At 35.0% G+C, this 18,103-nt stretch overlaps 1 long non-coding RNA gene across 3 annotated transcripts in view; it reads left to right on the top strand.

Annotated features, from left to right (window-relative positions):
- Positions 1-18,103, top strand: part of LOC121034936 (uncharacterized) — a 97,334-nt gene that overhangs the window by 2,016 nt on the left and 77,215 nt on the right. For all 3 annotated transcript variants that reach the window (XR_005792687.1, XR_005792689.1, XR_005792688.1), the window contains exon 2: positions 2,585-2,700. This is a non-coding gene — a long non-coding RNA (uncharacterized LOC121034936). The remainder of the gene's footprint in view (positions 1-2,584; positions 2,701-18,103) is intronic.

Raw genomic sequence — 18,103 nt, 5'->3', positions numbered from 1 at the left:
AAACTGGAACAAGTTAGCTAACAACTATAAGCATATATATTGAGATAAAAATAATTTAAAGTTGGGTATGTCAAAGAAAACTTAGTAGTTTTCACTGTGTTGGCTAATTATGTTATCCCCCACTCAAGATAGTTAACTCTTTCTTAAGTGACTAAGACCACAGAATGCCAAATTCTTCATGTTCTTCACCTTAAATGGCAGCCATCTTTCTCATGGTTGTTTAAAAATATTTGTTGCATGTCCTTAAAAGAATGAACAGCTGTAAAATAGAGCCCCGCTTACAGCAATTAAAGAGTTAATCAGACAAGTTAAGGAGGATGGCTTGGTTTGGGCCTCAGTCTCAAAAGAGATCTTATATTTGGCCATTTGTTGATTTCTTGGAACGTAAATACTCTTTTAGCATACTCACATTGGACCACAGTATTGCACGAAAACTAGATTTGTCTTTTTCCTTCATACTACTGCTTTGCACAAGAAAAGGCTAAAACAGCAGTAGGAGCTTAGAAGTCCTATTGTTTGCTTTTCTTTTGCTTGGGATAACTGCTGTGGCCTCAAAAGGTGAATGTGGCTGATGTCTCCTAGATCTCACCTTGGATTTGGCTTTTTACTAAGCTTTCGTGAAGAAGAGAAATTCAGAATCACATTGATTAGATATCTTGGAAGGTTACTACCCTATAAAAGGTATTACAGTTAAGTTCAAGGTATTAATAAGCCTAAATATCTTTACTGCATTCAAAGTAGAACAACAAAAACAATTATACTAAGCAGAATTGCTAGTAATTACTGAAGATTGCTATGTGTGAAGCATTATATCATGTTTTACATTAATTATTTTACTTAATACTGACAATTTAACCACATTGTTGGTATAATTATTAGCCCCATGTTTATGAAGAGAAGACTGAGGAAATGAGGTTAGGCAACCTGAGTAGTTTCACAGCTGCTAAGACATGGGAATTTTAGCCCATGGCACTGGCTCTCTGAAGAAAATTGTAATATAATAGAAGTAAAGAATAAATTTGATAACCAGTCATTCAGAAATGAAAAAAAAAAAAAAAAAGAGGACTGTCCCCAAATTCTGCATTAATGGGAACAATTAATGAATAAAAACTACTTCAATTTTTAAGTTCACTTAAACCCAAAAGCAATAGCCAAATAATATATAGTACAGGTCAGAAAAATGAATAGGAGAAAACAAGAAACAAGTGATCCTATATAAGCATTATTTGGAGAAAAAGACTGTCTTCTGTAAACAAAAACACACATAGAATCTGTGTACAATGGAGAGACAATAGACCAAGTCAAGAAAATAAACAGTAAGGTCTGTAGACAGATAATATTAATACAAACAGCACAAAACCCATGTAAACTATGGTAGAAAACATAAGCAACAGTCTTTACGAAAATAATGTAAGTAAAACATCATAAACCAAAGAGCATTTTTTTCTAAAATATGTATTATTGGCAATTTTTTACATAATTGTTTTAAATGTTTGTCACTTAGCTGCATGCTTTCTTTCAGAGAATTTTGTGAAAAAAAAAACCAAAAGCAAAGCAAACTTTTAATCCATGCTAGATTTTAGATATGAAATTATAAGATAGCTTAATGGAACTGTAATATGTACTAATGAAGTTAATTTTTCAAGTCCATGATTTCCTGAGGAGGATACATATATGGTGATGTTAATTATTTTGACCCCAAAGGAAAAGGCTGACTAAAATATATTTAAGCAATCAATAGCTCTTAAAGTTCACAACCAAGAAAATGCTAATGTATTCGTTATTTTATGTTGCATTTTAATTTAATTAACATAAAACAGATAATAGTTTAATTTTTGTTCATAGTTATCTTGTTTAAGAATTTTTCTGAAGTCCTCGAATCACTTTTCTCTACTGATTACCCACATTTTTGCTATTAATGTTCAATTTAATTGTATTTCAATTTAATTTATTATTAAATGAGTATTTAACTTAAAAAATAAGGAATAAATAGCTTTGTAATTAGTTAATGAGGGTTTAATATATAAATTATTTTATTACTTAACAAGTTTAAGGAAAAAAAACCAGCCTGTTAGGGCAGTGAAACTATCATGTATGATGCTGTCATGGTGGAATATGACATTATATACTTGTCAAAATGTATTACATGTACCACACCAAGAGTGAACCCTAATGTAAACTATGGACTTTAGTTAATAACAGTGTCTCAATATTGGCTTATCAGTTGTAATATATGTCACCTTTACACCTTAAAAAATATAAACATATTGGCATCATAATGAGCTGTCATTTTTTTTGTGTTTTCTGTGAATATCAAGAAGATAATAAAATCTTCCTCTGTCAATGAGTATTAATAGAGAATATTGTAGCAAAGAATAAGGAGCAAGATATTTAAATAAATTAGAGTGAGCCCAAGAGCCACTGATTTTTACTGTTGTTGTTGGAGGTTGGTTTATTCTCTAATCATTCTGTGATCGATGGGTGAGTGCTATTGACATTTGAGTGTAGCGGGAGGCCAATGCTGCTATAGTTGATGAGGAACCAAACTGACTTTGGTTGTTCTTTGGTTGTTGTTTGCCTCCAGCATCTTGGATAAGTGGCATCCTATGAAGATGTGAACAATGAAATAATAAGGACTCTCAGGGCTGAAGAAGTCGGAAAAGCGTGCTCAGAAGAGTCCCAAGATTGAAGTGATACACTGTGAGTGACTCACTTCACTTAAAACTCACCTATTCTAACCATCTTCTGGATTCCAGAAGTGCATGCTGTTATATGAAAAATAAGTTGTAGCATTTTTCATATTCAAAAGAATGGTTTTTTTTATTAAATTCAGTGCATATACTCACTTGAAATTCATAAATAAGGACACCTGGGTGGCTCAGTCGGTTGAGCATCCGACTTTGGCTCAGGTCATGATCTCATAATTCATGAGTTCGAGCCCCACTTCGGGCTCACTGCTGTCAGCTTGTCAGCACAGAGCTTGCTTCAGATCCCCTGTCCCCCTCTCTCTGCCCCTTCCCTGTTTGCACTATGCCAAAAATAAATAAATATTAAAAAAAAAGAAATTAATAAATAATCCACTCATAGGAGAACATATTTTATAACTAGCTATAGTTTACTAGGGGAAAATGATAAATTTACCCAATGGCATAAATAAATAAGGGTTGTGTATGTGATCAAGCTTTTGATAAATGCTTGATTGGTTGTCCCACACTGTCCCAAATTGGTTGTCTCTGGAAAGGCTTCTAGGTAAAAGCTGGCAATGATAATCTCATGTATTCTCATACTCTGTTGCTAGAAAGTGAATTTAGAATATCTCTTGTAGGGTGGTTTTGCAAAATCAAATGTTTTTAAAATGTGGTAGCTTTATATCTAGCAGCTAGAAATTTTAAATTTTAAGCAAACACATTAATTAAAATGGGTTAAAAGATGAAACATAATGGTATTTTTAAAGTTTTTGTTTCAATTCCAGTTAGTTAACATATAGGGTAGTATTGGTTTCGGGGATGCAATATAGTGACTTAACACTCCCATACCACACCCGGTGCTCATCATTACAAGTGCACTCCTTAATCTCCATCACCTATTTAACTCATCCCCCACTCACCCTCTTTCGAGTAACCATCAGTTTGTTTTCTACTTAAGACTCTGTTTCTTGGTTTGTCTTGCTCTCTATTTTTGCTTTCCTCTTTTATTTTGTTTCATAACTTCCATATGTGAATGAAATCATATGGTATTTGTCTTTCTCTGACTTATTTCACTTAGCATAATACTCTCTAGCTCCATTCCTGTTAAGGAAAATGGCAAAATTTCATTCATTCTTATGGCCGAGTAATAGTCTAGTGCACATGTATATGTACCACTTCCTTATGCAGTCATCAGTTGATAGACACTTGTGCTATTTCCATAATTTGACTATTGTAGTAATGCTGCTATAAACATCAAGGTGCATGTATCCCTTTGAGTATTTTTGTATTCTCTGGGTGAATACCTAGTGCAATTGCTGGATCTTAGGGTAGTTCTACTTTTAACTTTTTGAGGAACCTCCATAATGTTTTCCAGAGTGGCTGTTTGCATTCCCACCAACAGAGCAAGAGAGTTCCCCTTTATCCACATCATCCCCAACACTTGTTTATGGTGGTTCTGATTTTAGTCATTCTGACATGTGTGATGTAATATTGCATTGTAGCTTTGATTTTCAGTTCCCTGACAATCAGTCATGTTGAGCATCTTTTCATGTGTCTGTTGGCCATCTATATGTCTTCTTTGGAAATATGTCTATTCATGTCTTCTGCCCATTTTTTAATTGGACTATTCATTTTTTGGGGTGTTGTGTTTTATAGGTTCTTTGTATATTTGGGATACTAGCCATTTGTCAGATATGTCATTTGCAAATATCTTCTCCAATTCCATAGGTTGTTTTTTCCTTTTGCTGTTTGTTTTCTGCACTGTGCAGAAGCTTTTTATTTTGATGTAGTCTCAGTAGTTTAGTTTTGTTTTTGTTTCCCTTGCTTCAGGAGACATATCTAGAAAACTGTTTCTATAGCAAATGTCAGAGAATTACTGCCTGTGGTCTCTTCTAGTATTTTCATGGTTTCAGGTCTCATATTTAGATCCTTAATCCATTTTGGATTTATTTTTGTGTATAATGTAAGAAAGCCCAGTTTCATTCTTTTGCATGTTGCTGTCTAGTTTTCCAACACCATTTGTTGAAGAAATTGTCTTTGGATTGGAAATTCTTTGGATATTCTTTCCTGATTTTTTTAAATGTAATTGACCATATAGTTGTGAGTTTATTTCTGAGTTATCTATTCTGTTTCATTGATCTATGTGTTTATTTTGTGCCAGCACCATACTCTTTTGATTACTGTAGCTTTGTAATATAACTTTATGTCCATAATTATGATTCCTCTATCTCTGCTTTTCTTTTTCAAGACTGCTTTTCAGGGTCTTCTGTGGCTCCATATAGAACAATATTGTTTTTTCTAGCTGTGTGAAAATACTGTTGGTACTTTGATAGGGATTGCATTAAATGTATAGATTGCATTAAATGTATAGATATGTTGCTTTGGGTGGTACAGACATTTTAACGATATTTGCTCTCCAATCCATGAACATAGGATGTCTTTCTATTTTATTTGTGTCACATTCAATTTCTTTCATCAGTGTTTTATCATTTTCAGAGTACAGATCTTTCACCTCTTTGGTTAGGTTTATTCATAGGTATCTTATTGGTTTTGGTACAATTGTAAATGGGATTGATTCCTTAGTTTCTCTTTCTGTTGCTTACATTATTGGTGTATAGAAATGCAACAGATTCCTGTATGTTGATTTTATATCCTGAGAATTTACTGAATTTGTTTATCCATTCTAACAGTTTTTGGGTGGAGTTATTCAGTTTTCTGTATAGAGTATCAAGTCATCTGCAAATGGTGAAAATTTTATCTCTTCTTGTTGATTTGTATGCTTTTTTATTTTTATTTGTTGTCTGATTGCTGTATCTAGGATTTCCAGTACTATGTTAAATAAAAGCGGTGAGAGTGGACATCCCTATCTTGTTCCTGACCATAGTGGAAAAGCTCTCAGATTTTCCGCATAGAGGATTATATTAGCTGTGGGTTTTTCATATGTGGCCTTTATTGTGTTGAATTATGTTTTCCCTAAACCTACTTTTTTTGAGAGTTTTTACATAAATGGATGTTGTACTTTGTCAAATGCTTTTTCTGAAATGCATTTATTGAAATGATCATATGATTTTTATCTTTTCTTTTATTAATGTGGTGTGTCTCATTGTTTGATTTGCAAATATTGAACCACTCATGCAACCCAGTAATAAATCCCACTTCATCAAGGTTAGTGATTTTTTAATATATATTCTTGGATCAGTTTGCTAGTATTTTATTGAGAATTTTGCATCCATGTTCATCAGAGATTTTGGCCTGTAGTCTCTTTCTTAATGGAGTCTTTGTCTGGTTTTGGTATCAGGGTAATGCTGGTCTCATAGAACAAATTTGAAAATTTTCTTTCATTTTCTGTTTTTTGGAAAAGTTTGAAAAGAGTAGGTTTCTTTAAATGTTTGGTAGAATTTTCTTGAGAAGCCATCTGGTCCTGGACTTTTGTTTTTTGGGAGTTACTGATACAGTTTCTTTGCTGGGGATATAAAATGTACAGAAATTGGTTGCATTTCTATACACCAATATTGAAGCAACAGAAAGAGAAATCAAGAAATTGATTCCACTTACAATTCCACCAAGACCCATAAAATACCTAGGAATAAGCCTAACCAAAGATATAAAAGATCTGTTATGCTGAAAACTATAGAAAACTTATGAAACAAATTGATGAAGACACAAAGAAATGGAAAAATATTCCATGTTCATGGATTGGAAGAACAAATACTGTTCATATGTCAATACTAGCCAAAGCAATCTACACATTCAATGCAATCCCAATCAAAATTGCACTGGTATTCTTCTCAGAGCTAGAGCAAACAATCCTAAAATTTGTATGGAATCACAAAAGACCCTGAATAGCCAAAGTAATGTTGAAAAAGAAAACCAAAGTGGGAGGCATCACAATCCCAGACTTTAGCTTCTATTACAAAGCTGTAATCATCAAGGCAGTATGATATTAGCACAAAAACAGACACATAGACCAATGGAATAGAATAAAGAACCCAGAATTGGACCCACAAATGTATGGCCAACTAATCTTTGACAAAACAGGAAAGAGTATCCAATGGAAAAAAGACAGTCTCTTTAGCAAATGGTGCTGGGTGAACTAGACAGCAACATGCAGAAGAATGAAACTGTAACACTTTATTACACCACACACAAAAATAAACTCAAAATGGATAAAAGACCTAAGTGCGAGACAGGAAACCATCAAAACCCTAGAGGAGAAAAACAGGCAACAACCTCTGTGACCTCAGCCACAGCAACTTCTTACTCAACACTTCTCCAAAGGCAAGGGTAAATAAAAGCAAAAATGAACTATTGGGACCTCATCAAGATTAAAAGCTTCTGCACTGCAAAGGAAACAATCAACAAAACTAAAAGACAACAGATGAAGTGGGAAAAGATATTTGCAAATGACATATCAGATAAAGGGTTAGTATCCAAAATCTATAAAGAATTTACCAAACTCAATATCTGAAAAAAAATCCAGTGAAGAAGTGGGCACTCTCACCACTTCTTTTCCAAAGAAGACACCTAGATGGCCACAGACACATGAAAAGATGCTCAACATCGCTCATCATCAGGAAAATGCAAATCAAAACCACACTAAAATACCACTTCCCACCTGTCAGAGTGGCTAAAATTAACAACTCAGGAAACAAAAGATGTTAGCGAGGATGTGGAGAAATGGGAACCCTCTTGCACTATTGGTGGGAATGCAAACTGGTGCAGCCAGTCTGGAAAACAGTGTGGACGTTCCTCAAAAATTAAAAATAGAACTACCCTACTACCCAGCAATAGTACTACTAGGAATTTATCCAGAGGATACAGGAGTGATGATTCATGGGGGCACATGTACGCCAATGTTTATAGCAGTGCTTTCAACAATAACCAAATTATGGAAAGAGCCCAAATTTCCATCAACTGATGAATGGAGAAAGATGTGGCCTATATATACAATGGAATACTCCTTGGCAATGAGAAAGAATGAAATCTTTCCATTTGCAACAATGTGGATGGAACTGGAGGGTATTATGCTAGGTGAAATAAGTCATTCAGAGAAGGACAGATATCATATGTTTTCATATGTGGAATTTGAGAAACTTAACAAAAGATCATAGGAGAAGGGAAGAGGGAAGAAAATAGTTTCAAACAGAGAGGAAGGCAAACCATAAGAGACTCTTAAATACAGAAAACAAACTGAGGGTTTATGGGAGGGTCAGGGGAGAGGAGAAAATGGGTGGTGGGCATGGAGGAGGGCACCTGTTGGGATGAGCACTGGGTGTTGTAAGTAGGCGATGAATCATGGGCATCTACTCCTAAAGTCAAGAGCACACTGTATATACACTGTATGTTAGCTAAATTGACAATAAATTATATTTATAAATAAACAAAAAAATAAAATTTATTTGCTGGTTATAAGTCTGCTCAAGTTTTCTATTCCTTCTTTTTTCAGTTTTGGTAGTTTATATGCTTGTAGAAATTTATCCATTTCTTCTAGGCTGTCCAATTTGTTGGCATATAATTTTGCATAATATTCTCTTACAATTGTTTTTATCTTTCTGCAGTGTTGGTTGTTATTTGTGATTTCACTTATTTGAGTCATTTTTATTTTTGGTAAGTCTGGGTAGAGGTTTATAAGTGTTATTAATTTTTTAAGCAAGTGTCTGGTTTCATTGATATGTTCCATTGTATTTTTAGTTTCTATATTTATTTCTATTCTAATCTTGATTATGTCCTTCCTTCTGCTGGTGTTACCTTCATTTGTTGTTCTTTTTCTAGCTCCTTTAGGTGTAACACTAGGTGGCTTATTTGTTTCTTTTTTGTTTTTTGAGGTAAGCCTGCATTGCTATATGTTTCCCTCTCAGGACTGATTTTCCTGCATCCCAAAGATTTGGGGCTGTTCTGTTTTCATTTTCATTTGTTTCCATGTTTTTTTCTATTTCTTCTTTGATTTCCTGGTTGATCCATTCATTTTCAGTAGCATGTATTAGTGGTCTTCCCAGATTTTTTCTTGTGGTTGATTTCTAGTTGCATAGTGTTGTGGTCAGAAAAGGTGCATCGTATGACTTCAGTCTTTTTGTATTTATTGAGTCCTGTTTTGTGGTCAGACATGAGAACTATTCTGGAGAATGTACCATGTGCACTTGAAAAGAATGCATATTCTGCTGCTTTAGGGTGGAATGTTCTTAGCATATCTGTTAAATCCATCTGGTCACTGTCTAATTCAAAGCCATTGTTTCCTTATTTATTTTCTGTTTAGATGATCTGTCCATTGATGTAAGTGGAGTGTTAAATTCCCTCACTATTATTGTATTATTATCAATTAGTTCCTTTATGTCTGTTATTAATTTATATATTTTGGTGCTTGGAAGCACCAAATGTTGCTATGTTGGGTGCATAAATATTTACAATAGTTATACCTTGCTGTTGGATTGCCCCCTTTATTATTTTATAGTGCCCTTCTTTGTCTCTTGTTACAATCTTTGATTTAAAGTCTAGTTTTTCCTTTTTTTTAAAGTTTATTTATTTATTTATTTATTTATTTATTTATTTATTTTTGAGAGACAGAGAAAGAGAGAGAGAGAAAGAGAGAGAGCACAATCTGGGGAGGGGCAGAGAGAGAGGGAGACAAAGAATCTGAAGTAGGCTCCAGGCTCTGAACTGTCAGCACAGAGCCTGACGTGGAGCCTGAACCCATGAACTGTGAGATGATGACCTGAGCTGAAGTCAAATGTTCAAGTGACAGAGCCACCCAGGTGCCTCTAAAGTCTAGTTTTTCCAAGGGCACATGGGTGGGTCAGTCGGTTAAGCATCCGACTTCAGCTCAGGTCATGATCTCACAGCACGTGAGTTTGAGCCCCATTTCAGGCTCTGTGCTGACAGCTTGGAGCCTGGATCCTGCTTTGGATTCTCTGTCTCCCTCCCTCTCTCTCTCTCAAAAATAAATAAACATTAAAAAAAAACCTTTAAAGTCTGGTTTTTCCAATATAAGTATTGCTACTCCAGCTTTCTTTTGATGCCCATTTGCATGATAAATGTTTTTCCATCCCTTCACTTTCAATCTGGAGGTGTCTTTAGTTACAAATGAGTAACTTGTTTTCTTTGTTTGTTTTTGTTTTTGTTTTTAATTCATTCTGACACCCTATGTCTTTTGATCAGAGAGTTTAGTCCATTAACATTCAAAGTAATTATTGATAGAAAATATTTATTATAATTATAATTTACTAAATTATCTATTTATTATGTATTTATTTCCATTTTATTACTTGTTTTCTCATTTTTTTCCGATCCTTTCTTATCTTTGGTCTCTCTTTTCTAAATTTTTTTTAACATTTATTTATTTTTGAGAGACAGAAAGAGACAGAGAGTGAGCAGTGGAGGGGCAGAGAGAGAAGGAGACACAGGATCTAAAACAGGCTCCAGGCTCTGATCAAGCTGTCAGATTAGAGCCAGACATGGGGCTCGCACCCAGGAACCATGAGATCATGACCTGAGCTGAAGTCAGACGCTTAACAGACTGAGCCACCCAGGCACCCTTAGTCTCTCATTTCAACTCATAGTCACCTTTAATATTCTTGCAGGGTTGGTTTTATGGTCATCAACTTCTTTAGTTTTTGTTGGTCTGGGAAACACTTTGTGTTCCCTTCTATTTTGAATGATACTTACTGGATAGACTATTCTTGCTGCAGATTTTTCCCATTCAGTACTTTGAATATATCATGCCAGTCCCTTCTGGCTTGCCGTGTTTCTGTTGAGAAATCTCCAGGTAGCCTTATGGATTTTCCTTTGTAAGTTAAAGACTTCTTTTTTCTTACTACTTTTAGGTTTTTTTATTTATCACTATATTTTGCAAATTTAATTACAATATGTCTTGGTGTTGTCCTGCTTTTGTTGATTTTGTTGGGAGATCTCTGTGCCTCCTAGATCTGGATGTCTGTTTCCTTCTCCAGCTTAGGGATGTTTTCAGCTATTATTTGTTCAAATAAATTTTCTGCCCCCTTTTCTTTCTCTTCTTCTTCTAGGACTCCTATAATAGGAATGCTATGACATTTGAAGGAGTCACTAAATTCCCTAAGTCTATCCTTGTCTTGTGTAATTCGTTTTTCCATCTTGATTACTTTCCATGACTCTGTGTTCTAGGTCACTCATTTGGTCATCTGCTTCTTCCAGTTTGCTGTTCATTGCATCAGGCCTGTTTCTAATCTCGTTTATTGTACTCTTCATCTCTGATTCTTTTTTAACTCTTTTATCTCTAAGGTAAGGGTCTGACTCATGTCTTCTTTTCTCAAGCGCAGTGAGCATCTTTTTGATTGTTGCTTTAAATTCTCTATCAGGGATGTTACTTATATCTGATTTGCTTAGATATCTGCCCATGACCTTATCTTGTTCTTTTATTTGAGATAAATTCCTCCATTTTGTCATTTTGTCTGAGTTTCTGCCTTCTTCTCTGTGTTAGAAAAGCCAGTTATGTCTCCTGTTCCTAAAAGTAATGGCTTTATGTAGAAGAAGTCATGTAGTGCCTAGGGCCTGGTGGTTCAGCAAGTGTTTTGGTGTGTACTGTGTGTGCTCTGCTTTTGTTTTTTGGCTGCCTTATCCTTCAATCCAATTGTCTATAGTGGGTCTTCTTGCCTGCTGTGAGCAGTGTTTGGTGCCTGGCCTATATGTGATGAGTTTTACTAGGTGTGCTCTGGTCTGCTTGTGAAATGAGACCTGACACCAACTCCACCAGAACTGAGTCCCTGTAGAACTCTCTGGTCAGGAGATGTGGTGTGGACAGGGTTTTGTGTTGGTCCCTTGGGGTGGGGCCCACTGCACTGGTACTGAGGCAAGTGTGACTGAGAAGGGCAGTTCCACCAAAGTGTAGGGGTGTGGGGTTTGGTGTAAGCAAGTTGGGAAGCCAGTGTGGGTGCTGCACTGTTTCCTGCAGGTTGTTGAGCTTATGTTGATGGGTGGGAGAGGAAAACGTCTCAAGCCAACTGCTTTGTTCCTGGAGAGGTGTCTCTATGAATGTTGCCTTTCAGGGAAGCACTCATATAATAGCAAATACTCTGCCCTCTTTGGCAGCAGGCATTTTTCAGATCACTGTTTCCATGCTATCTACATCTAGGTTGTTTGCCTGCCTTCTCTCCATGAGCAGGGCAGTGCTCTCCTGGATCTATCCCATCCAAGCCTGCTGACCTTTAAAACTCCAGACTTTGGGGCACCTGAGTGGCTTAGTCGGTTAAGTGTCTGACTTCGGCTCAGGTCATGATCTCATAGCTCATGGGTTCAAGCCTTGTCAGGCTGACAGCTCAGAGACTGGAACCTGCTTTGGATTCTGTTTCTCCTTCTCTTTCTGTTCCTCCCCCCATGCTCTCTCTTTCTCTCTCTCTCAAAAACAAATAAACATGAAAAATAAATAAATAAATAAATAAATAAATAAATAAATAAAACTCCAGACTTTAAGCCTCACTGGTTACAAGAACTTATGAAATTCAGCCCTTTTCATTTTCCAAGCCAGTGGCTTTGCAGAAACATTCTCCTTGTACATTCCCCTGTGTGCTCCTCTCTCTGTCTCCTCCATCTCCAAGACCACATCTCCCTTGCCTCTGTAGTACCCATAATCTGTTTCTCCCCTAAACCACATCTCTGCACTTCCTACCTTATTTCATGTGGCTTCTTCTCTCTCTTTGGTTGTGCAGTTTGTTCTATCAGTCTTTAGGTCAATTTTGGAGGTATTTAAGATATTTTGTCAGCTATCTAGTTGTATTTATGGGGTGAGGCAAGACTTGTATCCTCCTACTCCACCACCATCTTCCTTTCTCTCCATAATGTTATTTTTAATGGATAAAAATCAGAAATTAATGTTCATTAAGAAGTATTACATACATCTGTATAATAATGAAACACCATGGAATGATTTAAATGTTTGGAAAAATATGTACATAAAAAGAAAGTTCTGAAGTATCATATTATAAAGACACAATATAAAGCATTTTTTTTTAATTTGGAAAGTTATGTGTCATTAATGACATCTGTATATGATTGATGGGATAATTTGGATTTATTTTTCTACTTGTTTTTGAATAAAATAATTTTTTTAAATTTTCATCTCATTTTTGAGAGAGAGAGATAAAGAGAGAGCACAAATGCAAGAGAGCCAGAGAGAAAGGGAGGTACAGAATCTTTAGCAGGCTCCAGGTTCTGAGCTGTCAGCACAAAGCATTAAGTGAGGCTCGAACCCACAAACTGTGAGATCATGACCCAATATGAAGTTGGATGCTTAACCAACTGAGCCACCCAGGTGCCCCTTATTTTTCTACTTTTAATTTTTATATTTTATGTAATTAGCACTTATTACTTGTATAACCATGGAAACATAGAAATAAAAAAAATCCCAGAAGAAAATGTGTATTCATTCATACATACAAACATACACATACAGATGCACAACAGGGAAGGAAGAAATAAGAGGAGGAAAGGAATGAGTAGAGTTGAAATACAGTGATGATGAAAAGCCTTATATGACCACAAATTAGGAAGTAAAATTCTTTCAATTAGCTCCTGCCCCTATTCTGAAAACAAGAGGATGTAATCACTTTTGTGGTATGTCCACTACATTTTCTTTTTTTTTTTTTTAATTTTTTTTCAACGTGTTTTATTTATTTTTGGGGCAGAGAGAGACAGAGCATGAACGGGGGAGGGGCAGAGAGAGAGGGAGACACAGAATCGGAAACAGGCTCCAGGCTCCGAGCCATCAGCCCAGAGCCTGACGCGGGGCTCGAACTCACGGACTGCAAGATCGTGACCTGGCTGAAGTCGGACGCTTAACCGACTGCGCCACCCAGGCGCCCCTGTCCACTACATTTTCAAGTATTCTGACAATGTTGGGAGGTTGTGTACCTCATTTTCCAATGAATTTCTTGGTGGAATTTCCAGCACCCCGCCTTGATTGATGGCAGTTCTGCTCTTATTTTCTTTCCATACTGGTTTACTTCATAATTGGAAATGTCCCTGTTCCTTTGCTCTAATAAGTGTGGGCTTTGAATAGCTAATTTTCTCAACCTCGTGAAAAGAGAGGAGGATTGTATCACAGAAACACTAAGTATTGATATTTGACTTCATTGTTCTAAAATTTGATCACAGAGAATTTTTCTGAAGCAATACTTTTCAAACTCTTTCCTGGTATCCATTTTCCTGGCTTCCTCCTTTTCACTCTTCTTCACCTTTCCCTTCTTCAAGCACCTTTTAAATACCTGTCTTTTCAATTAAAGAGAAGATTTCCAAATTCATTTTCTTCAGTAATCTTATGCCCAGATTTTCTCAGCAAATATAATTAAAAAAAAAAACCCAAAAAACATAGAAAGGTTTTTCTAGTTCTATGGGCTCAAAATAGAGCCAGCTTCTGAAGTAGCACCTTTTCCTACATGTTTCCTCCATGCTTTTATAAATTTTATAAAAACATGAAAGCTTTATAGATACAACAAATATATATCATTAACTACTTTTGAGTGATAAAACAACATAAGATAAATACAAAAATGTTAGTAATGGTTTGTAGTAAAACTAGTTGATTTAATTAAAGATACTATGAGAATTTTTTGGCTGTAAGTTGAAAATGAATTTAACTGTAAGTACTGATGGACTCTGAGGAAGAACATGACTCAATAAAGGGCCTAAGCATGAACATAAATCACAAATTGAAATAGTTGTTTAGGATCCACCAACAATTTTTATTGTTAAGCCTGAAATTTTTAGAAAATGGAAGTTAATAAAAATATGAAAATGGGTGCATTAATTTATAAATGTATATTTAAATATTAATTAAACAAAGGACTTTAATTTTTTCTAGAGAACAAAAAACCTAGGTAAATATATATAAAATTTCCTTTACTTACACAAAATATATTCCCAGTGTTATTGTGTCCTATAATCAGATTCCATTCCATGTTTACCAACAATAATAAATATAACCAAAAAGGCAAAATGGGAATGCATATTTAATATTAAAGCAAAACAAAACAAAACACCTCTAAGCTCTTTTTCATAGGCATGTATATGGAGCCTTCCTGCAGACTTATTTATAAGTGAACTAGTCTGAGCACAACAGCTTTTGAAGGCCTCCCATTGGAAGGTGAATCGAAGTGAACATTTGTACCTTCAAAATGTGACAGAGTCCCAAAATGAAAACTTTAAAGCATTGGATTGCCTCTTAAAATTCTGCCCATCAAAATTATTTTACTATAAGTGAGTTTTTGTAGACATTCATTTTGAAATAATTATAGATTCACAAGACATTGCATAGAAATGTACAAAGTTCTGTGAACCCACCCCCATATTCCTAAATCTCCCCAATGTTAATGTAATGGCACATTTGTAATATAGTATTAAAACCATGAAATTGATATTGGCATAATTTATAGCACTTATTCACATTTCAGCAGGTATACATGCACTTGTGTGTATATGTATGTAATTTTATCACATGTGTATGTAGCTTTGTATAACCTCCAGGAAAATCAAACACTTGTACCATCACCAAAATATCCCCTCATGCTCTCTTTATAGCTGCATATATCCCTCACCTCTAGCCCTTGGAAACCACTAATAGATTATTTTCCATTTATGTTTTATGCTATTTCACCATGTTACATAAGTGGAATTATGCAGTATGTACCCTTTTGAGATTGGCTTTTTTCATTCAACATAAATTCCTTGAGGTTCATCCAAATTTTATATATCTAAATATATATCTATCTATATCTGTATATCTATATATAATTTGATTTATTGCTGAGTAGTATTCCGTGGTATTAAGGTACCACAATTTGTTTAACCATATCACTCACTGAAGGATATTTGAGCTTTGGGCTATTACAAATAAAGCTGCTATGAACATTTGTATACAAATTCCTGTGTGAAAGTAATATTCATATCTTTGGAGTAAATGCCCAAGAGTACAGTATGGGGCCATATATGGTAAGTCAGATTTCATCATTAATTTTTAAAGATATGTGGTTTATGACCACTCTAATTACATGTCCAAGTTATCCAACAACAACAACAATAACAACAACAGAAACAGGATGAATCAGATCCAGTTTTATAATAAATCTCTTTAAAAAGAAAATATTAGGACACACAAAAATATTCCACATAGACACGAAACATCGTAAAATGGTCAATGAAATTTGAATAAATAAAAAAGAATGTCTGAAGGAGACAGTTTTAAAAATCAAATCAATAAATTTATATATAAATCTATAATAATATATTTTATATTTAAATTCAAGTATCTTAGTGGATAACTAGTTATCTTAATGAAATAATATCACACAAACTTGTACTTCTTTGATTTACTCAAAAATATATTCTTCAACCTCATTCTCTCTTCTTAAAAAAAAAAAAATTGTTTTAGACTCTTAACACTTATACCCGAATGAGTAGCTCATATCACTTCGTCCCAAACTGACATTTCAAAAGATGAGTTCAAATACATTTGCAGAGATATTTTTGAGTTCATTCAAGCTGAGCAGTGCTTCTTATCTTTTGAAATGTCAGGCGGCTGGTCTGAGGAAAATGGAAACAGATTTCTTTTTTAACATCACACATGTGGGCATAGGATTATGACTTGGTTTCTCCAACCACACTGTTGGAAAAATATCATATTTATTTGTGAACAAAGGCCTTTCTTTTCCAGAAGAAAGAAGAAAGAAAGAGAGAGAGAGAGAGAGAGAGAGAGAGAGAGAGAGAAAGAGAAGACAAGAGAAAGAGAGGAATAAAGAAAAGGAAAAGCAAAAATCAGCCATTTTAATTAATTTGTATTGGGAGTTTTATCTGAAGTTCCTTTTTTGTATCTTTCCATTTTGGATTTCTAATCACTTTAAGTAGGTTAAAACTTGTATTATCATGCAGTAATGTAGTAGTATTAAAATTCAAAACCTCTGTAATGTAGACCAAATATAGGATTTTTGAAACCTAAATTTGACATTAAACGTATATTTAAATTGAAAAAAACATATAAAATATTCATATAATCTTAACCCCACATGAATAAATATTTACAGAACCCTTTATTTTCCTAAAAGCATTAAAAATACTGATGAACTTGTGCACTGTATAAAGGTAGCAGATTGAACACATGCATCCACTTTAGATTGCCTCTGAAACTGTACTAAAATTACTAGTAAAAAAATACCTATCCTTCTCAAGCTATTCCAAGAAATAGAAAGGGAAGGAAAACTTCCAGACTCATTCTATGAAGCCAGTATTACTTTGATTCCTAAACCAGACAAAGACCCAGTAAAAAAAGAGAACTACAGGCCAATATCCCTGATGAATATGGATGCCAAAATTCTCAATAAGATACTAGCAAATCGAATTCAACGGCATATAAAAAGAATTATTCACCATGATCAAGTGGGATTCATTCCTGGGATGCAGGGCTGGTTCAACATTCGCAAATCAATCAACGTGATACATCACATTAACAAAAAAAAAGAGAAAAACCATATGATCCTGTCAATCGATGCAGAAAAGGCCTTTGACAAAATCCAGCACCCTTTCTTAATAAAAACCCTTGAGAAAGTCGGGATAGAAGGAACATACTTAAAGATCATCAAAGCCATTTATGAAAAGCCCACAGCTAACATCATCCTCAACGGGGAAAAACTGAGAGCTTTTTCCCTGAGATCAGGAACACGACAGGGATGCCCACTCTCACCGCTGTTGTTTAACATAGTGCTGGAAGTTCTAGCATCAGCAATCAGACAACAAAAGGAAATCAAAGGCATCCAAATTGGCAAAGATGAAGTCAAGCTTTCGCTTTTTGCAGATGACATGATATTATACATGGAAAATCCGATAGACTCCACCAAAAGTCTGCTAGAACTGATACATGAATTCAGCAAAGTTGCAGGATACAAAATCAATGTACAGAAATCAGTTGCATTCTTATACACTAACAATGAAGCAACAGAAAGACAAATAAAGAAACTGATCCCATTCACAATTGCACCAAGAAGCATAAAATACCTAGGAATAAATCTAACCAAAGATGTAAAGGATCTGTATGCTGAAAACTATAGAAAGCTTATGAAGGTAATTGAAGAAGATTTAAAGAAATGGAAAGACATTCCCTGCTCATGGATTGGAAGAATAAATATTGTCAAAATGTCAATACTACCCAAAGCTACCTACACATTCAATGCAATCCCAATCAAAATTGCACCAGCATTCTTCTCGAAACTAGAACAAGCAATCCTAAAATTCATATGGAACCACAAAAGGCCCCGAATAGCCAAAGTAATTTTGAAGAAGAAGACCAAAGCAGGAGGCATCACCATCCCAGACTTTAGCCTCTACTACAAAGCTGTCATCATCAAGACAGCATGGTATTGGCACAAAAACAGACACATAGACCAATGGAATAGAATAGAAACCCC

The sequence above is a fragment of the Herpailurus yagouaroundi genome, unplaced genomic scaffold, assembly GCF_014898765.1.
Source record: "Herpailurus yagouaroundi ecotype Mexico unplaced genomic scaffold, PumYag 28, whole genome shotgun sequence".
In the NCBI taxonomy this organism is placed as follows: Eukaryota; Metazoa; Chordata; class Mammalia; order Carnivora; family Felidae; genus Herpailurus; species Herpailurus yagouaroundi.
This window is presented reverse-complemented; position numbering and strand designations above follow the sequence as displayed.